Source organism: Zea mays, chromosome 5 (genome assembly GCF_902167145.1).
Source record: "Zea mays cultivar B73 chromosome 5, Zm-B73-REFERENCE-NAM-5.0, whole genome shotgun sequence".
In the NCBI taxonomy this organism is placed as follows: domain Eukaryota; kingdom Viridiplantae; phylum Streptophyta; class Magnoliopsida; order Poales; family Poaceae; genus Zea; species Zea mays.
The window spans coordinates 211004046-211027911 of NC_050100.1; positions in this window are offsets into that span (position 1 = coordinate 211004046).

Below are 23866 nucleotides of genomic sequence, written 5' to 3' on the forward strand. Positions count from 1 at the left end.
CCGGACAGTCCGGTGCCCCAGACCGAAACAGCCTTTTGGCTGTACACAGCCAACTCTTCTCTTTTCTTCTTCTTTCTGTTTCTAATACTTAGACAAGTATATTAGTACACAAAACCAATGTACTAAGACTTAGAAACATACCTTTGCTCTTGTTTTGCACTTTGTCCATCCATAAGCATGAATTCACATTTAAGCACTTGTGTTGGCACTCAATCACCAAAATACTTAGAAATGGCCCAAGGGCACATTTCCCTTTCAGCTGTTCACCTGGATTGGTCCTGGCACACCGGACACTGTCCGGTGCACCCAGACCGAGTAGCCTTTGGCTGAACATAGCCAACTTAACTCCAACACGATTTCTCCTGTTTATAGCACTTAGACACAATACATTGGTCTTCAAAACAATGTACTAAGTCTAGAAACATACCTCTAATCTTGATTTGCACTTCTTAGGTCTTTGGCACACATCTTACTCAACGCATTTGTGTTTAGCACTTAATCACCAAAATCTTATAGAAATGGCCCAAGGGCACATTTCCCTTTCAATCTCCCCCTTTTTGGTGATTAATGCCAACACAACAAAAAAGCAACTAAAAGAAGTACAACATCAATGCAAATGAGAACAAAAATGTTTTTGATTCAAATTTGGCATATATGGATCATTCTTTGCCACCACTTGATTTGTTTTTGCAAATCAAACTCAATTTCCTATCTCTAAGTCAAACTCACTTGTTGAGGCATAGAGAGAGATATTCCAAGAGAAATTGATCAAAGATTCAAAAACTCCCCCTTTTTCCATTAATCAACCATTCTCCCCACAAGAGACCAACTTTTGACAATAAGAGACAAATAAGAGTATTTTGACAAAACAAAAGCTCTACTCTACTATTTTCAAAATTCTCAAGTGGTAGCTGATCCATTTCTTGCTTTGGCCTTAATTTCTCCCCCTTTGGCATCAAGCACCAAAACGGGATCATTTTTGGCCCTTGAACCCCATTGCCTCACCAAAATCTTCAATTAAGAGTAAGAAGGCAATAAGAGCATGGAGATGAACTTGGAGTTAGTTACCCTCTCATCGGAGTGCAGTGGAAGTCTTGCATGGTCCAAGTTCACCTTTTCCCTTTCAATCCTCCTTTGAGACTAAATTAAGAAAACTCAAGCACACAGTTAGTCTCAAAGGGTCAAGTTATATCATTTCTCCCCCTAAATATGTGCATCATTCACACATCGACTTGTGAGGTCCGGGGGATCCCTTGCACAACTTGAGCACCATAAATAAGCAATAAAATGCATAAAGGAACATGATCAAAGGCATAAAACACATGTATGCTCTATATCAATCCAAGTTACGTGAATCTAAGACATTTAGCTCACTATGCAGCCTGCAAAAGGTCTTCTCATCTAAAGGCTTGGTAAAGATATCGGCTAGCTGGTTCTCGGTGCTAACATAAAACACTTCGATATCTCCCTTTTGCTGGTGGTCTCTCAAAAAGTGATGCCGGATGTCTATGTGCTTTGTGCGGCTGTGTTCAATAGGATTGTCCGCCATGCGGATTGCACTCTCATTATCACATAGGAGTGGGACTTTGCTCAGATTGTAGCCAAAGTCCCGGAGGGTTTGCCTCATCCAAAGTAGTTACGCGCAACACTGTCCTGCGGCAACGTACTCGGCCTCAGCGGTGGATAGGGCAATGGAAGTTTGTTTCTTAGAACTCCACGACACCAGGGACCTTCCTAGGAATTGGCTCGTCCCTGATGTACTCTTCCTATCGACCTTACATCCAGCATAATCGGAGTCTGAATATCCAATCAAGTCAAAGGTAGACCCCTTTGGATACCAGATCCTGAAGCAAGGCGTAGCAACTAAATATCTAAGAATTCGCTTAACAACCACAAGGTGACACTCCCTTGGGTCGGATTGAAATCTAGCACACATGCATACGCTAAGCATAATATACGGTCTATTAGCACATAAATAAAGTAACGACCGTATCATAGACCGGTATGCCTTTTGATCAACAGACTTACCTTCTTTGTTGAGGTCGACATGTCCGTCGGTTCCCATTGGAGTCTTTGCGGGCTTGGCGTCCTTCATCCCAAACCGCTTGAGCAAGTCTTGTGTATACTTCGTTTGAGAGATGAAGGTGCCGTCCTTGAGTTGCTTCACTTGGAACCCTAGGAAGTAGTTCAACTCGCCCATCATCGACATCTCGAATTTTTGAGTCATCACCCTGCTAAACTCTTCACAAGACTTTTGGTTAGTAGAACCAAATATTATGTCATCGACATAAATTTGGCACACAAATAGATCACCGTCACAAGTCTTAGTGAAAAGAGTTGGATCGGCTTTCCCGACCTTGAAAGCATTAGCAATTAAAAAGTCTCTAAGGCATTCATATCATGCTCTTGGGGCTTGCTTAAGCCCATAGAGTGCCTTAGAGAGCTTACACACGTGGTCGGGGTACCGTTCATCCTCAAAGCCAAGGGGTTGCTCCACTTACACCTCCTCCTTGATTGGCCCGTTGAGGAAAGCGCTCTTCACGTCCATTTGGAACAACCTAAAAGAATGGTGAGCGGCATAGGCTAACAAAATACGAATCGACTCTAGCCTAGTCACAGGAGCGAAAGTCTCCTCAAAGTCTAAACCTGTGACTTGGGCATAACCTTTTGCCACAAGTCGAGCCTTGTTCCTTGTCACCACCCCGTGCTCGTCCTGTTTGTTGCGGAACACCCACTTGGTTCCCACAACATTTTGCTTGGGACGCGGCACCAGTGTCCAAACTTCATTTCGCTTGAAGTTGTTGAGCTCTTCCTGCATGGCCAACACCCCGTCCGGATCTAGCAAGGCCTCTTCTACCCTGAAAGGCTCAATAGAAGAGACAAAAGAGTAATGCTCACAAAAATTAGCTAATCTAGAGCGAGTGGTTACTCCCTTGATAATGTCACCCAAAATCTGGTCGATGGGATGATTCCTTTGAATCACCGCTCGAACTTGAGTTGGAGGGGCTTGTGGTACTTCTTCCTCCTCATCTTGGACATCCTGTGCTCCCCCTTGATCACACGCCTCCTCTTGAGGTACCTGTTCATCATCTTGAGTTGGGGGGTGCACTGTCGTTGAGGAAGAAGGTTGATCTTGCTCCTTGTGTTCCTGTAGCTCCAGAGGTCTTGATGTAGTCATCACATTCTTGTTGTGATGAGCACTTCCCACTTGTTTACCTGCTTGACAAGCTGCACAAGGTCTATCTTTTTTGAAAGTTACATTTGTTAGACCTAACACATGTTCTCCCTTTAGAAGCTTGTAAAGGTTCTTCATCCCCACATGTGCTAGACGGCGATGCCACAGCCAGCCCATGCTAGTCTTAGCGATTAAGCATGCATCTAGATCGGCCTCCTCCTTCGAAAAATCAACTAAATAGAGTTTGTCGTCTAGTACACCCTTAAATGCTAATGAACCATCACTCCTTCTAAAGACAGACATATCTACGTTTGTAAATAAGCAGTTGTACCCCATATTACATAATTGACTAACGGACAACAAGTTATATCCGAGCGATTCTACTAAAAACACATTAGAAATAGAATGCTCAAAAGAAATAGCTATTTTTCCTAGTCCTTTAACCTTGCCTTGATTCCCGTCACCGAATATGATTGAGTCTTGGGAATCTTTGTTCTTGACGTAGGAGGTGAACATCTTCTTCTCCCTCGTCATGTTGTTTGTGCATCCGCTGTCGATAATCCAACTTGAGCCCTCAAATTCATAAACCTGCAAGGCAAATTAGGCTTGGGTTTTAGGTACCCAACTCTTGTTGGGTCCTACAAGGTTAGTTACAATAGCCTTAGGGACCCAAATGCAAGTCTTGTCTCCCTTGCATTTGGCTCCCACCTTTTTAGCAATCACCTTTTTATTTTTACATGAAAGAATAAATTTGGCATTGCAAGCATGAAAGATAGTGGTAGATCCATTAAACACTTTCCTAGGAGCATGAGACACAAAATTCTTCCTAGATCTACCATTAAAGTTTGAACTTGAAGCAATCATGGCATGAGAGTCAAAGGCATTATAACTCCTATCATAATGAACATTTCTAGAATATTTCCTATCATGATACAAGAAAGCATGATTTTTATGAACACTATTAGCCATAGGGGCCTTCCCTTTCTCCTTGGCGGAGATGGGAGCCTTATGGCTTGTTAAGTTCTTAGCTTCCCTTCGAAAGCCAAGCCCATCCTTAATAGAGGGGTGTCTACCACTAGTGTAGGCATCCCTTGCAAATTTTAGTTTATCAAAATCATTTTTGCTAGTCTTAAGTTGGGCATTAAGACTAGCTACTTCATCATTTAATTTAGAAATGGAAATTAAATGTTCATTGCAAGCATCAATATTAAAATCCTTACACCTATTGCAAATTACTACATGCTCAATACAAGAACTAGATTTATTTGCAACTTCTAGCTTAGCATTTAAATCATCATTCAAAATCTTCAAGCTAGAAATACATTTATTGCAAATAGACAATTCAGAAGATAGTAATTCATTCCTTTTAATCTCTAAGGCAAGAGACTTTTGAACATTAACAAATTTATCATGTTCCTCATACAAGATGTCCTCTTGCCTTTCTAGCAGTCTATCTTTTTCATTCAATGCATCAATCAGCTCATTAATCTTTTCTATCTTAGCTCTATCTAAACCTTTGAATAAACTAGTGTAATCAATTTCATCATCATCACTAGAGTCCTCATCACTAGAAGTAGAGTACTTAGGAGTTTCTCTAGTGATTACCTTCTTTTTCTTTGCCATTAGGCAAGTGTGGCGCTCGTTGGGGAAGAGCGATGATTTGTTGAAGGCGGTGGTATTCAAGTTGGTCATTGGATCACTTGAAAGGGGTTGAGTGCAACCCTCATCCATTGGGACGCCACAACGTGGGGGTAGGCAAGTGTTATACTTGTCGAACCACGGGATAAACTCACGTGTCTTTTGTGATTGTTTTTCTGTGATACTTGTGTGATCACAAGAGCTCGCTACTTAGCCATACTAACACTTAACCAAGTTTTGTGGCTATTAGTTGTTGAATTTTGCAGGATCACCTATTCACCCCCCCCTCTAGGTGCTCTCAATTTCTATTTGTACTAGATGTAGAGACATTAATGTTGATGCTATTCATGATCACCTAGCTTTAATTAAACAACAAAATGATCACATAGCTCAACTTAGTGCTAAAATTAATGAGCATGACTTAGAAAATAAAAAATTTAAATTTGTTAGAAGCATGCTCTATAGTGGGAGACGCCCTGGCATTAAGGATGGCATTGGTTTCCAACAGGGAGGCAATGTCAAGCTTAATGCCCCTAAAAGATTGTCTAATTTTGATAAGGGCAAGGCTCCCATGCCACAGGATAACGAGGGCTATATTTTATATCCTGTGGTTATCCTGAGGATAAGATTAGGAGAATTCATTCTAGGAAATCTCACTCTGGCTCTCATCATGCTTTTATGTATAAGAGTGAGGCATCTACTTCTAGGCGTTCTACTCATGTTAAAATGCCTAAAAAGAAATCTCTTATTGCATCAAATGAACCTAATATTTCATTTAAGACTTTTGATGCTTCATATGTGCTCACTAACAAATCAGGCAAAGTAGTTGCCAAATATGTTGGGGACAAACACAAGGGGTCAAAGACTTGTGTTTGGGTACCCAAGGTGCTTGTTTCTAATGTGAAAGGACCCAAGACCGTTTGGGTACCTAAGAACAAGGCCTAAACTTGTTTTGTAGGTTTATGCATTCGAGGGCTCAAGTTGGATCATTGATAGCGGGTACCTAAGAAAAGACCTAAACATGACTGGGGAGAAAAAGATGTTCTCCTCCTATGAGAAAAATCAAGATCCCCAAAGAGATATCACATTCGGGGATAGAAATCAAGGTTTGGTCAAAGGACTTGGTAAAATTGTTATATCACCTCACCATTCTATTTCCAATTTTTTTGTTGTAGATTCATTAGATTACAATTTGCTTTCTGTTTCTCAATTATGCAAAATGGGTTACAACTGTCTTTTTACAAATTTTGGTGTTACTGTCTTTAGAAGAAGCGATGATTCAATAGCATTTAAGGGAGTATTAGAGGGTCAGCTATACTTAGTTGATTTTAATAGAGCTGAATGTAACACCCGGGTTTTAGGGGCACCAAGACCCGGGCGCGAACATAATCATCAGGTGTGCTAGGACCAAGTCTCACACATATGATGAATCATGGCACAGGATCGAATGTCACAACTTTACTACATAACAGGAGTTCTATACAAAAATAAATAATTACATTATATGGAGACAATGGTCCAGCAACCCAAAGTTGACTGGGAGACGACGACCTAGACCTCTCACGAACTCGCCACAGCATCCTCCATGCTCTTCATCCTGCGGTACCTGTTCTTGACCTGTGGGGGGTGTGAGACAGCAAGAGTGAGCTCACATACGTTCATCGCTCAACAAGTTGTGGGGAATAATGTGCATGAACTCGCCAAAGGTGGGAGCTCACGTGAAGTGTAAGGCTTACCAAAGAGGATGGTTAGAGCTGAGCATTGCTTTTAAAGTTGGTCAAAATTTTATTAGCAATTACTAAGTATAAGTAAATACCAACCCAATTAGGTAGTAGAACAAAAGTAACAACCTCACCTGCGATGCAATGCATATGACAAATTGAGTTTAAGTTCCATAATTTAATCATGTGAGTGTCCGAGCTGCTCATGACCGTGAGCACGGCTAGTATACCAGTTTTACACTCTGCAGAGGTTGCGCATCTTTACCCACAAGTCATGTTACCCATCTGCCAAGGGATCGCGACTTCCCATACACCTCTACCGAGGAGGCGAGGCAGGGTAACACTACGAGGCCTTTACAAAGTTCCACTAGCTTCAGAAAACCCGCTACAGTTTATAGGAAGCTCCAATGTAGGAATCCCTTGCAGGACCGCCATCGCAGCAAAATCCTCCCGAGGGCCTCCCTACACTGACCACTCCCCTACTGCCCTTACCCCTTTCGGGTAAGGTAGTCTTCCACTAGCTTTCCTAATTAATCGGCCAAGGGCGTCCCATTAAACCCTTGTGGTAGCACTGTTTTCCCGGGTGGTTCTCCATGTTCCAATTAACATAATGATCTTATCATGAACAGTGATAATAAACAGATAATAAAAGTGTGATCATGAATAATGTATCTTCATACCCAAAACCACATAAAGCACTAGCAAGTACTACCCAAAAAGTTCAGTGGTAAACAAGGTATAAAGATAATCAAACTAGGGTAACCTATTGGGTCCCATCAAAATTAACCTATGCAGATCATTATGATTAATTAGAACATGGCTGGGTAAAAAGAAGTGATCAAGGGCACAACTTGCCTGGGACTTGAGATTCCAGGTACCAACTTGCTCTTCAGGTGACACGTGTCCTCACCGCTAGTCGTAGCAATACAAACAAATAGTGTATAGGCAAAATTAACATCACACCAAACATAAGAACAAACTGCGTAATAACGATCTACGCGATACTACGAGATCGTAGAAACAAGAACCACTAAATTCGGAGCTACGGATATTGAGTTATGAATTTCTGAAATCAATTAGCACCTAGAATAGATTAATTCAATTGAGCAATTTTAATTCAAGTTTCATGGTTAAACAAAGGTACTAAGTGATAAACTATATTAAAACAAAATTAATGCCACTGAAATGAATCAATTTGGAGTTAAAATGAATTAAATATGAATTAAACAAGTTTTAAGATTTATTTTTATACTACAAATCAATTTCTAATATTAATTATCTAGTTTCTCTGTTATCTGGACTGCGCGTCATTTACTAAGAAGCTCGAGGTTTAATTCGCAAAATCTACCAGACTCAACCCTGACCCGAGGTGGACGGCGGGTTGATTCTTATACTTCTCAGGGTCTCTTGTGTAAAACGCCTACGACGAAGAGGTATGGTTAATTCTGAGCCGCGAGATCAGATAGCGACGGTCCAGATTAGATCTTCCCCCAACGAACCGGTACGCGATCACATCCGTCCGATCGACGACCGACGACGCGGATTTAAAATACTCCAACCCGCCCAGAATCGCCCGATCGAGATCAAATGGCTCATAACCAAACTGGGCGAACCGGCATCCATATCTAATCGTGGCCACATGCCCATGATCCAACGTCTGGCCGGGTTTCTTCCTCCCACGACGACTCCGGGCGGTGCCACTGTGTGCCCACGGCGGTGCCGTTGACAGCAACTGGGCAACCCGACCGGCCAGCGATTCGGCCCCAAATCGAATCAAGGCTACCCGTTAAGAAGCCAACAACGAACGTGTGAGGGGGGTTTCTTACCGGATTTTATGTTGCGAAGTCGTCCGCCCACGGTGGCGGCAATTCTTCGAACGCCGGCGACGAATTACGCCAGCAACGCATGCCAAACGCACCCGGGAAAACCACGTACGGAAGCGGTGAACACCGGCGATGCCCCAGGACCCGTCGTCGGGGCCAGAGCAACGAGGAGGACGCAGATCAATGGTGGCGGCAACCTCTCTGTTCCATCTCTCTCCCATGGATTCGCTCAGCAATATGGATCACGGCGGCTACTAACCCTCTTGGCGAGCACACGATGGCGGCGTCTAGGGTTCTTATACCAGGACTGAGTCCGATTTTTGGGGAGGATCGTTTAACGGAGCGCGCTGGCGAGTTTTGCGGCACGGTTCCTACGGTGGGTGCGCGATTCCGTTAGGGAGGGGGCTCTGGCGTCCTGGGCCTGAGCGGCGGTGACACGCACCGAGAGAGAATCGCGCCACGGCGGCCCGGCTGTCAGCTGCGCAGCAATGCTGGTGCGCGCGGTCTTCACGGCGAGATCCGCCGAGCTCGGCGAAGCCGTTGCAACCGACAGCGCAGGGGAGACGGACATATGACAGTGCGGGACCGACCACCAGTGACTGGGTGAGGAGCGTGGGTTTTCTTTTGTTGGTGACTGGCGACCCAGGCCCACGTGTCGGTGACCTCGTGTGCGAAGAGTGGTGCGGCGCGGATGAAGTGGTTTTGGGCCGCGCGGAGGGAAGTGGTTGTGGGCTGAAATGTGAATCTGAGGCCCGGTTAAGCATTCTTCCCTTTATGTTTTTTTTTATTATTTCCTGTTTTGTTTCCAAATCAAAAATTCAAACTAAATTCGAATTCTGGTTTTAATCTCTAGGTTTCAAACATCAAAACAAATTTTCAAATAAAGTTCTAGTAGGAAGAATTATAGGTACTTATATATATTTTTCCTTGTATATTCTCTTTTCTTATTTCTCTTTCTATTCTCAAGTTCTATTTTCAAACTTAAACTTGTTTTCACACTTTTGAGTACAAAACAAGAACCTCAGTGTTAGATGCCTATTTCCGTATTTATTTATTTGTCTTTTGATCACCTTAATTCCTATTAATTGAATATGCACAAAGAAGAAAACCTAATAAATCTCCGAAGGCTCCACAATTCCAAATCACTTTTATATCAATATATGCATTTCTTACATTATACCAATTTTAGGGCTTTACAGCTGAACTCAATACTTGCTTAATTGCTAAGACTAATATGGGCTGGCTCTGGCATCGCCGACTAGCACATGTTGGAATGAAGAATCTTCACAAGCTTCTAAAGGGAGAGCACATTTTAGGACTAACCAATGTTCATTTTGAGAAAGACAGGATTTGTAGCGCATGTCAAGCAGGAAAGCAAGTTGGTGCCCACTGTGACGGAACCTCCCAAGTCATTAGGCCCACCTACAGTTGTCCTTGTCCAACGGACCTTAGACAATCCTGTAGATGCCCCTGAATCACTTGACAAGTTCGGTATCTGCTTTTCTCGCCTTTCCCAAGAGCGTTTTACCCGTCACGCAGACATTACAGAACATTGGAGATACAGAAAAGCGGAAGTGATTACATGACTTACATTTCTTTGAAAGTAGGATAAAGTTAGTTATTACAGACCAGCATGTAAACACGAGTGCAGAGTACTTATTATTACAATACCAAGGGAGGTAAAAACTCCTCTCGATAAGTTCTTACATAAAAGTTTTATGGAGGACTAGGTCCTCCCGCAGCTTCATTCTTGCTTTTCTTCATTTGACACCACCTTGGTACAAAAGCAACAAAAATTTGTTGATTCCTCACCTAAAAACAATAGGGAATAAAACCCTGAGTATGGAATTACTCAGCAAGTCTTACCCGACTAAAGAAAAGACTCTCAAGGGTATGCTAGTTATAAGGGAGTCAAGGTAAGGTTTCTCAATGATCAAAGACTCTGTTTTGCATAAATGCTTACTAAAAGTGGATCCTTAAAAATCCAATTTTATTATCAAGTTAGGTAAAATTACCTACATCTAGAGTTCTTTCTAACCTAGTTCAATCACTTAACCTGCACTAGCCAATTTCTTAACAAGTCCTTCATCTTTACTGGAGTGCTACGTATAGGTCAGTGGCCAAGTCTCCATAACCGCGGAGGTACGGCGATCCGAATCGATTATACTCAGCTGAGGATCTCCAATCACACGACATATGTAGCACTTAACCCTTGCATATGTCAACCCGCCACCGGGGTTCTTAAGACCAGATCAGGTTCACGCGAACCGAGAGCACAGATGCACCACCGTCCAGCCTCTTGCCACGGAGGGTACACGCTACTCTCGCCACCGCTCCACGTCCATTCCGTGTTATCTTATTCTGGCCTTAGTCTGCCCGAGGCAAAGCTTACCCATGACGAGGCATGTGACCAGTTAAAGGGTCCTCGGTCAGCAGGCCTACATCGACACGGTCCTTAATCGTCTCAGACGGAGACACTACACCGAGACTCTCTTCTCGTGCAAGTCACCCGCCCGGTCTTAGCTTAATCATTTAAAACCCAAAATTTGGTACCTAGCAGAGGTACATCTTTTCCGATGTTGAACCCATCATGGCCATGATGGATCCACCATCAAGTTTTATTTTCAAAAACATCCTTCCCACTTTGTCAATCATCTTTTGTAAAACAAACCTTTTGTTTTGCTAGAGCAATACTAAGCATAGTAAAACCTTTTGTAAAAACAGGGTTTCAAGGAAGGTAATCAAGTTCAAGGAAGGTAATGCAGAAATTGTTTAAGTATTCAACTCCTATCACCTAATAAATTAATCAAGTGAGAAAGATTTTAAAAACGTCAAGCAGGGTGGCAAATGCACCGGGGCTTGCCTTCGTTGATAGGTGAGTCAGGCTCGGACCCGCAGATATCAAAGTAGAAATAATTTCCTGCCTGAGATTCCAAAGGTGGTGGTGTCTTCTCTTCAGTTACTTTGACTTCCTCTTCGTTTTCTAAACATCACCATATATATGTGTATATAAGAATGAATGCCATGTAATGCTCATGAGAGTGCAAAGATAACAAGAATTTATTATCTAAGGTTCTTGAATACAATTTTCCTTCACGGTTCACCAGAAAACTAGGGTTTCCGGAGTCAGTAAAGGAATTCAAAGGGCAGGGGGTAGGGTTTTGGGTTCTAGTTATCAAACAAGCTCCAAATCCAACCAAACTCTACCCAAGGTTTCTAAATAATGTTTTGAGTTCATATAAAAAGTTTGGGCATTTTTCGAATGATTATCTATTTTCTAAAAATCCAGAACTAATGTTTTAAGCTATTTTAAATGACTCAAAATTCCCCATTTGTCCTAAAAATCATACACCTATTTCTATTAAATACTATGAAAAATAAGGAATCTAACAAAATTGGTTTGACATTTTTAACGTTTTTCTACAATTTTCTACATATTTCTAAAGTTGGACAGAAAAAGAAAAGGGGAAATCCTGAACAGTATTGGGCCTAATCTGATCGGAGCGGCCCAAGCCCAGGCGGAAATGCGCGCGTGCCCGCGGTGGAGATTTTACAGAAAGGGCCTCGGCTTACTGATCAATCCGAAGAGGGTTCAGTTACTATTACACTGAGTCGCTGACGGTTTGCAGAAAAGCCCTTCACGTTCTATGCCTTCACCGTGCCAGGTCCACGACGGCGTCGAGCGCGGCCGAGCTCCGACAAACTCGTAGACCGGCCGATTGGGGCAGAGACTAGCGCTCTACTTTGGCTGAAACCGAATTCAAACCCTAACTAACGTTTCCCCTAACCTAATTCCATCAATGGCTACATGGTTTGCTCTGGCCACAGTGACCGAGAACCATGCGGACAAAGGAACATGTTCCCGGCGATGGGTGATGGTCCAGTTCAATTGAAAGGGTCGAGGAGCTTGAGGAGGGTCTAGGGACACTAGAACAGGCAACGGAGAGACTTGAACTAACCTGAGTTGAGCTGGCCGCGGTTGAGCTGTTCTTCACGGTAGCGGAGATCAGTTTGGGGGAAATTTGAAATTCCAGAGCTCAGGTGAATGACCGGGGCTAATTCTTGGTGATTGGATACTTAACTACCTTACGGAGCTTGCGACGGGGTCAATTTGTACTACGGGAGGGCGGCGACCGGGAATTTGATTGGTGACGCGCGGCGGTCAGAGAAAGGGAAAATTTACTGGCGTAATGGCTTGGTGTCCAGCGCCGTTGCAATTGCTCCGGCGATCAACGGGGAGCTAGAATGAGTCATGGTGATGCGGTAGATAAGCAGAGACACGCGGCGGACAACGGCGACGGCATAACAGCGGTGAGAATCCTTATCTGTGGGCGGTGAGCAAGGGGAGAGGTATCGCGGCTAGCCGGAGTGGCTTCCAGCTCACCGGCGGCGATAATCTTTTACCCCGCGACGTTATCGACTTTCCTCGAGTACGAATTGGGACGTCGGCGGCACGAATCGAGGCAAGGAGATCGTTGGCGGCGAGGGACTACCGCGCTAGCGTTCTGATCTGCTCAGACACTGTACCATGGCGAGCTCCATTCAGTCAACCTGACAACCATAGTTTAGGGTCGATTTTCTCTAAGATTTCTATGGCATCTTGCCCAAAGATCTGCATCAAAGTTATAGAGCTACAATCCAACTATAACTTTGTTACATAGGATTTCTACAAAAAGCCACTGGATCCAGCTTAGAATTAAGCTTGAAGTTCATGCCATCTTTCTATCAGTCTGAATTTCAGACTTAATCAGCGTGACAGCCTGACTTAGGGCTTAATTATCTCCCAATTTTTCATAACAACAATGCTTAACCTTTTAAGCAAAGTTGTTCCCCTTTAATAGGTCTACAAATTTGATGTGGTGACCTAGGGCAAAAACCCTAGAATTTGAAAGTTACAAGGGCTCAAAGTTGTGCTCATAACACTGATTTCAGACTTAGGCAATATAGAGGTCAAGTGGTACTTTTTGCAAATAAACCCAAAACTTAGGGTTTCACTTGCAAATCCCTAATTTTGTGAACCATATGACTTAATATGCTTTAACATAGTAGTTTTCACACTTTAGTCCAAATGTGCACTATTTTTGCACATAGGCCCCTAGGGTTTGGATTTAGGGTTTTCCAGGGTTCTAATTAGGGTTTTTGGTATCCCAGGGGTACAAATGTAATTCAAGTTCATTCTTGGGAGCATTTTATGACTATTCCACTAAAGCTTTTGAGTTTTCTCAATTTGGGTCAAGTTTTACCCCCTTAATCCCTACTTAGGGTTAAGTATCCTATTCCAGGGTTTTATTTGCAAAACACCAAAACAATACAACTTGTTTGAAATTTTTACCTAGTGAATGCACTCTAGGTGTGTCAAACATATGCAATGCCAATGTTTATGATGTCATGCTCAAGTTTTAGTAGCAGTAACACCAGGGGTGTTACATCCTTCCCCCATAAAAGAATCTTGTCCCGAGATTAAAAGTCCTAGGGTAGGTAATGGAAAAGGAAATGCTTCACATTTTTATTTCCTTATTTTTGGTACAAGGCAGGGGTGGGTTTGGGGCTCACTCCTTTATTACAACAATGTTGTATACTTTACAAATTACAAGAGGCTAAAAAGCCTGGGAAATTCTTATCTAAAAAGTCTTGGGTTTCCCATGTTGCCTCATCTTCGGAATGTTGGTTCCACTGTATCTTGTAAAACTTGAAAGTTTTTCTCCAGGTAATCCTGTCCTTTTGATCCAAGACTCAAATGGGATGTTCAGAATATGTCAAGTCTAGTTCAAGGACAACATCTATCACTTCAATGGTTCGATCTGGAACCCGAAGACACTTCTTCAGTTGAGACACGTGGAACACATTATGCACAGCAGACAAAGTTTTGGGTAATTGGAGTCGGTATGCCACTGGTCCACATTGCTCAAGTATAGGGAATGGACCAATGTACCGGGGTGCAAGCTTCCCTTTAATCCCGAAACGCGATATACCCTTCATCGGAGAGACCTTGAGATAAACATAATCCCCCACCAGAAAATAGAAGGGCATTCGTCGTTTGTCTGCATAACTTTTCTGACGAGCTTGAGCTTTATTCAAATTATGAATTATTTTCCGAACCTTTTATTCGGTCTCTTTCACCAAATCAGGCCTGAAGAAGTACCTTTCACCAGGTTCAGACCAATTTAGCGGAGTATGACATCGTCGCCCATATAAAGCTTCGAAGGGTGCCATCTTGATGCTTTCTTGATAGCTATTATTATATGAGAATTCCGCTAACGGCAAACATTCATCCCATTTTTGTGAGAAGTTCAACGCACATGCCCGCAGCATATCTTCAAGTATTTGATTAACCCTCTCAGTCTGCCCACTTGTTTGAGGATGATAGGCCAAACTGTGGAGCAATTTGGTACCCAGGGACTTCTGAAGTTCTTCCCAAAATTTGGATACGAACTGAGGTCCATGATCCGACACTATAGTCTTCAGAACCCCGAGCAAACTGAGAATACGAGCAATGTACAATTGGGCATAAACAACAACTGGGTGCACTGTCTTGACGGGTAGAAAATGAGCAATTTTCGTAAGCCGATCAACAATAACCCAGATAGAGTCATACCCTTTTGCGGTCCTGGGCAATCCCACAATAAAGTCCATACTTATATCTTCCCATTTCCATGTTGGTATTGGTAGAGACTGTAATGGACCGGCAGCTTTTAGGTGTGTGGCCTTGACACGTCTGCAGGTGTCACATCTAGCCACATAGCATGCAATCTCGATTTTCATCTTCGTCCACCAATAATGTTGTTTTAGATCTTGATACATCTTAGTGCTTCCGGGATGAATAGAATAGCGACTAAGATGTGCTTCATCTAAAATTTGCTGGCGGAGCTCTTCATTCTTCGGCACCACTATGCGGTTATTAAACCATACCACACCTTGATTATCTTCTTGGAAGCAATTGGCTTTTCCAGCCTTTATCTTTTCACGTATGTGTTTCATACCCTCATCAGTTTTCTGTGCGTCAATTATCCTTTGTAAGATGACTGACTCCAGCTTCAAGTGATTTGAAGTCCCATGCTGAATCATACCCAGGTTCCAATTCTCCATCTCCTGGCACAACGTAATGTCAGAAGTCCCCGTAGTTAGACAATGGCAGGAGGCCTTGCAACTAAGTGCATCTGCCACTACATTTGCTTTTCCCGGGTGATAATGGATCTCCAATTCATAATCCTTGATTAGCTCGAGCCATCTTCTTTGTCTCATATTGAGTTCAGACTGGGTAAAGATATATTTCAAACTTTTGTGGTCTGTATAAATATGACAGACATTTCCTAGTAGATAATGACGCCAGATCTTCAGAGCATGAACCACTGCAGCTAGCTCCAGATCATGAGTAGGATAATGCTCCTCATGCCGGCGTAACTGCCTTGAAGCATACGCAATTACTCGGCCTTCTTGCATTAATACGCAGCCGAGACCACTACCAGATGCGTCACAATACACATCAAATGGCTTGTTAATATCCGGTTGAGCCAATACCGGAGCAGTGGTTAATAATGTCTTCAATTTCTCAAAAGCTTCATTACAGTTTGAAGACCAATTGAATTTAGTATCATTCTTCAATATTCTCGTGATTGGTTTCACAAGCTTAGAAAAATCTGGTATAAATCGGCGGTAATAACCAGCTAGTCCAAGGAAACTTCGGACTTGGTGAACAGTGGTTGGGGGTTTCCACTCCAAAATGTCCTTGACTTTGCTGGGATCCACCGCAATCCCCTTTGCAGATAACACATGTCCCAGAAATTGAATTTCTTCCAGCCAAAACGCGCATTTACTGAACTTGGCATATAATTTGTGTTCTCTTAAGCGCGTCAATACGACCCATAAATGTTGAGCATGCTCCTCTTCATTCTTTGAATATATCAAAATATCATCTATGAAGACCACCACAAATTTGTCCAACTCGGGCATGAATACCGAGTTCATCAGATAAGTGAAGTGTGCAGGAGCATTTGTGAGAGCACCTAGAGGGGGGGGTGAATAGGTGATCCTGTAAAAACTTAAACTTATAGCCACAAAACTTAGATTAAGCGTTAGCACAGTAATTGCCAAGTGGCTAGAGAGAACTCAAAACACGATAACCACAAGAAAGCAATCACAGAGTTGACACAGTGGTTATCCCGTGGTTCGGCCAAGTACAAAACTTGCCTACTCAACGTTGTGGCGTCCCAACGGACGAGAGTTGCACTCAACTCCTCTCAAGTGATCCAATGATCAACTTGAATACCACGGTGTTTTTCTTTCCTTTGATCTTTTCCCGTTTGCGAGGAATCTCCACAACTTGGAGTCTCTCGCCCTTACAATTGAGTTCACAAAGAAATACGGAGTAAGGTGGGAATGAGCAACGCACACAAGACTCGAAAATCAGAGCAACAACACGCACACAAGTCGCAACAAGAGCTCGCAACGCAACACAAAGAGTTCACCACTCCACAAGAGCTCTATATGCTATCACAATGAAACGAATGCGTGAGATTGATGTCTTGATGCTTAGAAGAGTTGTAGGAATGCTTGGTGTTCTCCTCCATGCGCCAAGGGGTCCCTTTTATAGCCCCAAGGCAGCTAGGAGCCGTTGGGAACAAATCTGGAAGGCCATCTTTGCCTTCTGTCTCGTGGCGCACCGGACAGTCCGGTTCACACCGGACACTGTCCGGTGCCCGATTTGTTTCCTTAAACAGCGCATCCGACCGTTGCTGTCTGAGTCAGATCTGCGCACCATTGGCGCACCGGACATGTCCGGTGCACACCGGACAGTCCGGTGTAGCTTTCCGACCGTTGGCTCGGCCACGTGTCGCGCGCCGATCGCGCGGCCGACCGTTGACCCGGCCGACCGTTGGCTCACCGGACAGTCCGGTGCACACCGGACAGTCCGGTGAATTTTAGCCGAAGTCGCCGGAGAAAAACCCGAGAGCGGCCTCTTCGGCCGAGGCAGCCTGGCGCACCGGACACTGTCCGGTGCACCACCGGACAGTCCGGTGCCCCAGACCGAAACAGCCCCTTGGCTGCACACAGCCAAGTCTTCTCTTCTCTTGTTCTTTCTGTTTCTAACACTTAGACAAATATATTAGTACACAAAACCAATGTACTAAGACTTAGAAACATACCTTTGTTCTAGGTTTGCACTTTGTTCATTCATGTGCATTGATTCACATTTAAGCACTTGTGTTGACACTCAATCACCAAAATACTTAGAAATGGCCCAAGGGCACATTTCCCTTTCAATCTCCCCCTTTTTGGTGATTTATGCCAACACAACATAAAGCAACTAGAATAAGTGCAAAATCACTTCAAATAAAAACTCAAATTGGTTTTGATTCAATTTTGGCATATATGGATCATCTTTTGCCACCACTTGGTTTGTTTTTGCAAATCAAACTCAAATCTCTATCTCTAAGTCAAACACACATGTTGAAGCATAAAGAGAGTCATTCCAAAAGAGATTGATCAAAGATTTCAAAAACTCCCCCTATTTCCCATAATTAACACTTCTCCCCACAAGAAGCCAACTTTTGACAATAGAGAAAAGAAAAGACAATAAAAGCTTTTGACACAACAAAAACTCTATTCTACTATTTTCAAAATCTCTCAAGTGGTAGCTGATCCATTTTTCACTTTAGCCTTTATTTTCTCCCCCTTTGGCATCAAGCACCAAAACGGGATCAATCTTGGCCCTTGAACCCCATTGCCTCACCAAAATCTTCAAGTAAGAGCAAATGGCAATAAGAGTTCATGAGATGAACTTGGAATAAGTTACCCTCTCATCGAAGTGCAGTGGAAGTCTTTCATGGTCCAAGTCCACCTTTTCCCTTTCAATTCTCCTTCGAGACTAAATCAAGCAAACTCAAGCATATGGTTAGTCTCAAAGGGTCAAGTTGTAACACATCTCCCCCTAAACATGTGCATCACTTTGCAACGGACTTGTGAGGTCCAGGGAGTGTTTTTACAACTTGAGCACCATAATAAAGCAACAAAATGCAGAATGAACCTGATCAAGGGCATAAACACATGTATGCTACAATTCAATCCAAGTTCCGCGAATCTAAGACATTTAGCTCACTACGCAGCCTGCAAAAGGTCTTCTCATCTAGAGGCTTGGTGAAGATATCGGCTAGCTGGTTCTCGGTGCTAACATGAAACACTTCGATATCTCCCTTTTGCTGGTGGTCTCTCAAAAAGTGATGCCGGATGTCTATGTGCTTTGTGCGGCTGTGCTCAACAGGATTCTCCGCCATGCGGATAGCACTCTCATTGTCACATAGGAGTGGGACTTTGCTCAGATTGTAGCCAAAGTCCCGGAGGGTTTGCCTCATCCAAAGTAGCTGCGCGCAACACTGTCCTGCGGCAACATACTCGGCCTCAGCGGTGGATAGGGCAACGGAGGTTTGTTTCTTAGAGTTCCATGACACCAGGGACCTTCCTAAGAATTGGCACGGCCCCGATGTACTCTTCCTATCGACCTTACATCCGGCATAGTCGGAGTCTGAGTATCCAACTAAGTCAAAGGTAGACCCCTTTGGATACCAGAGCCCGAAGCAAGGCGTAGCAACCAAATATCTAAGAATTCGCTTCACCGCCACTAAGTGACACTCCTTAGGATCGGATTGAAATCTAGCACACATGCATACGCTAAGCATAATATCCGGTCTACTAGCACATAAATAAAGTAAAGACCCTATCATTGACCGGTATGCTTTTTGATCAACGGACTTACCTCCTTTGTTGAGGTCTGTGTGTCCGTTGGTTCCCATCGGCGTCTTTGCGGGCTTGGCGTCCTTCATCCCAAACCTCTTTAGCAAGTCTTGCGTGTACTTCGTTTGGGAGATGAAAGTGCCATCCTTGAGTTGCTTCACTTGGAACCCAAGGAAGTAGTTCAACTCGCCCATCATCGACATCTCGAATTTCTGCGTCATCACCCTGCTAAACTCTTCACAAGACTTTTGGTTAGTAGAACCAAATATTATGTCATCGACATAAATTTGGCACACAAACAAATCACCGTCACATGTCTTTGTAAAAAGAGTTGGATCGGCTTTCCCAATCTTGAAAGCATTAGCAACTAAGAAATCTCTAAGGCATTCATACCATGCTCTTGGGGCTTGCTTAAGTCCATAGAGCGCCTTAGAGAGCTTACACACATGGTCGGGGAACCGATCATCCTCGAAGCCAGGGGGTTGCTCTACGTACACCTCCTCCTTGATCGGCCCGTTGAGGAAAGCGCTCTTCACATCCATTTGGTACAACCTGAAAGAATGGTGAGCGGCATATGCTAGCAAGATTCGTATTGACTCTAGCCTAGCCACAGGAGCAAAAGTCTCCTCGAAATCCAAACCTGCGACTTGGGCATAACCTTTTGCCACAAGTCGAGCCTTGTTTCTCGTCACCACCCCGTGCTCGTCCTGTTTGTTGCGGAACACCCACTTGGTCCCCACAACATTTTGCTTCGGACGAGGCACCAGCGTCCAAACTTCATTTCTCTTGAGGTTGTTGAGCTCCTCCTGCATGGCCAACACCCAGTCCGGATCTAGCAAGGCCTCCTCTACCCTGAAAGGCTCAATAGAAGAGACAAAGGAGTAATGCTCACAAAAATTAACTAATCTAGATCGAGTAGTTACTCCCTTGCTAATGTCACCCAGAATTTGGTCGACGGGATGATCCCTTTGAATCATCGCTCGAACTTGGGTTGGAGGTGCCGGTTGCGCATCTTCCTCCATCACATGATCATCTTGTGCTCCCCCTTGATCAATAGCCTCCACTTGAGGTACCTGTACGTCACCTTCAGTTGGGGGATGCACCATAGTTGAGGAAGAAGGTTGATCTCGTTCATCTTGTTCCTGTGGCCGCACTTCTCCAATCGCCATGGTTCGTATAGCGGCCGTCGGAACATCTTCTTCATCTACATCATCACAATCAACAACTTGCTCTCTTAGAGAGCTATTAGTCTCATCAAATACAACGTCGCTAGAGACTTCAACCAAACCCGATGATTTGTTGAAGACTCTATACGCCTTTGTATTTGAGTCATAACCTAACAAAAACCCTTCTACAGCTTTGGGAGCAAACTTAGAATTTCTACCCTTCTTCACTAGAATGTAGCACTTGCTCCCAAATACACGAAAGTAAGATACATTGGGTTTGTTACCGGTTAGTAGCTCATACGAAGTCTTCTTGAGGAGGCGATGAAGATAGACCCTGTTGATGGCGTGGCAAGCCGTGTTTACGGCTTCCGTCCAAAAGTACTCGGGGGTCTTGAACTCTCCTAGCATCGTCCTCGCCATGTCGATGAGCGTCCTGTTCTTCCTCTCTACCACACCATTTTGCTGTGGTGTGTAAGGAGCGGAGAACTCGTGCTTGATCCCTTCCTCTTCAAGGAACTCCTCCACTTGAAGGTTCTTGAACTCGGACCCGTTGTCGCTCCTTATCTTCTTCACCTTGAGCTCAAACTCATTTTGAGCTCTCCTGAGGAAGCGCTTGAGGGTCCCTTGGGTTTCAGACTTATCCTGCAAAAAGAACACCCAAGTGAAGCGGGAAAAGTCATCAACAATAACTAGACCATACTTACTCCCTCCTATGCTCAGATAGGCGACGGGTCCGAAGAGGTCCATATGCAGCAGCTCCAGGGGTCTTGAAGTGGTCATCACGTTCTTGCTGTGATGCGCTCCTCTCACTTGTTTACCTGTTTGACAAGCTGCACAAGGTCTATCTTTTTCGAAATGCACGTTAGTCAAACCTATCACGTGTTCTCCCTTTAAAAGCTTGTGAAGGTTCTTCATCCCCACATGTGCTAAGCGGCGATGCCACAGCCAGCCCATGCTAGTCTTAGCTATTAAGCATGCATCTAGACCGGCCTCTTCTTTTGCAAAATCAACTAAATAAAGTTTGCCGTCTAATACACCCTTAAAAGCTAGTGAACCATCACTTCTTCTAAAGACAGACACATCTACATTTGTAAATAGACAGTTATACCCCATATGACATAATTGACTAACGGATAGCAAATTATATCCAAGACTCTCTACTAAAAATACATTAGAGATAGAATGCTCATTAGAAATCGCAATTTTACCTAACCCTTTTACCTTGCCTTGATTCCCATCACCGAATATAATTGAATCTTGGGAATCCTTATTCTTGACGTAGGAGGTGAACATCTTCTTCTCCCCCGTCATATGGTTTGTGCATCCGCTATCAATAATCCAGCTTGAACCCCCGGATGCATAAACCTGCAAGGCAAATTTAGGCTTGGGACTTAGGTACCCAACTCATGTTGGGTCCTACAAGGTTAGTGCAAATATCCTTAGGGACCCAAATGCAAGTTTTGTCTCCCTTGCATTTTGCCCCTAACTTCCTAGCAACAATTTTCTTATTCTTTCTACAAATAACAAAGGAAGCATTTAAGGCACAATAAATTGTAGAAGGTTCATTCACTATTTTCCTAGGAGCATGAATAACATTCTTTTTAGGAACAACATTTTTCCTAGTAACATTTCTATTATTCACATAAGAAGAACTAGGAGCAAACATGGCATGAGAATCATAAACATATGAATCAAAGGCATCATAACTCCTATTTGCATTTCTAGTATGTCTTCTATCATGATACAAAAAGGCATGGTTCCTTTTAGCACTAGTAGCCATAGGGGCCTTCCCTTTCTCCTTGGCGGGAATGGGAGCCTTATGGCTTGTTAAGTTCTTGGCTTCCCTCTTGAAGCCAAGTCCATCCTTAATTGAGGGGTGTCTACCAACCGTGTAGGCATCCCTAGCAAATTTTAGTTTATCAAAATTACTTTTGCTAGTCTTAAGTTGAGCATTAAGACTAGCTAATTCATCATTAAGCTTGGAAATTGAAACTAAGTGTTCACTACAAGCATTAATATCAACATCCTTACACCTAGTGCAAATTTCAACATATTCAACACAAGAGTTGGATTTATTTGCTTCTACTAGTTTAGCATTTAAATCATCGTTTATGCTCTTTAAGTTAGAAATAGAATCATGGCATGTTGACACTTCACAAGCAAGCATTTCATTTCTCTTAATTTCTAATGCAAGGGATTTTTGAGCCTCTACAAACTTATCATGTTCTTCATATAACAAATCCTCTTGCTTTTCTAAAAGTATATTCTTTTCATTCAAGGCATCAATTAATTCATTAATTTTGTCTATCTTAGATCTATCTAAGCCCTTGAACAAACATGAATAATCTACTTCATCTTCATCACTAGATTCGTCCTCACTTGAAGAAGCATAGGTAGAGTTGCGAGTACATACCTTCTTCTCCCTTGCCATAAGGCATGTGCGACGCTCGTTGGGGAAGAGGGTTGATTTGTTGAAGGCGGTGGCGGCGAGTCCTTCATTGTCGGAGTCGGAAGAGGAGCAATCCGAGTCCCACTCCTTGCCTAGATGTGCCTCGCCCTTTGCCTTCCTGTAATGCTTCTTCTTTTCCCTCTTGTTTCCCTTTTCCTGGTCACTGTCATTATCGGGGCAGTTAGCAATAAAATGACCAATCTTACCGCACTTGAAGCATGAGCGCTTCCCCTTCGTCTTGGTCTTGCTTGGCTGCCCCTTGTGACCTTTCAGCACCGTCTTGAAGCGTTTGATGATGAGAGCCATCTCTTCATCATTAAGTCCGACCGCCTCAATTTGTGCCACCTTGCTAGGTAGCGCCTCCTTACTTCTTGTTGCTTTGAGAGCAAAAGGTTGTGGTTCGTTGATCGGTCCATTCAAGGCGTCGTCCACGTACCTTGCCTCCTTGATCATCATTCGCCCGCTGACGAATTTTCCTAAGACTTCTTCGGGCGACATTTTGGTGTACCTGGGATTCTCACGAATATTATTCACCAAATGAGGATCAAGAACGGTAAAGGACCTTAGCATTAGTCGGACGACGTCGTGGTCCGTCCATCGCGTGCTTCCGTAGCTCCTTATTTTGTTGATAAGGGTCTTGAGCCGGTTGTATGTTTGAGTTGGCTCCTCGCCCCTTATCATTGCGAACCGTCCAAGCTCGCCCTCCACCAACTCCATTTTGGTGAGCAAGGTAGCGTCATTTCCCTCATGAGAGATCTTGAGGGTATCCCAGATTTGCTTGGCGTTATCCAAGCCACTCACTTTGTTATATTCATCCCTGCACAATGAAGCTAGAAGCACAGTAGTAGCTTGTGCATTCTTATGGATTTGCTCATTAATGAATATAGGACTATCCGAACTATTAAAGTGCATTCCATTATCTACAATCTCCCATATACTAGGATGGAGAGAAAATAGGTGACTACGCATTTTGTGGCTCCAAAATCCGTAGTCCTCCCCATCAAAGTGTGGGGGCTTGCCGAGTGGAATGGAAAGCAAATGTGAATTTGAACTTTGCGGAATACGAGAGTAGTCAAAGGAAAAGTTAGAATTAACCGGTTTCCTTTGCTCGTAGTCGTTGTGGTCGTCGTCCTTTTGGGAAGAGGAAGATTCGTCGCTGTCGTCGT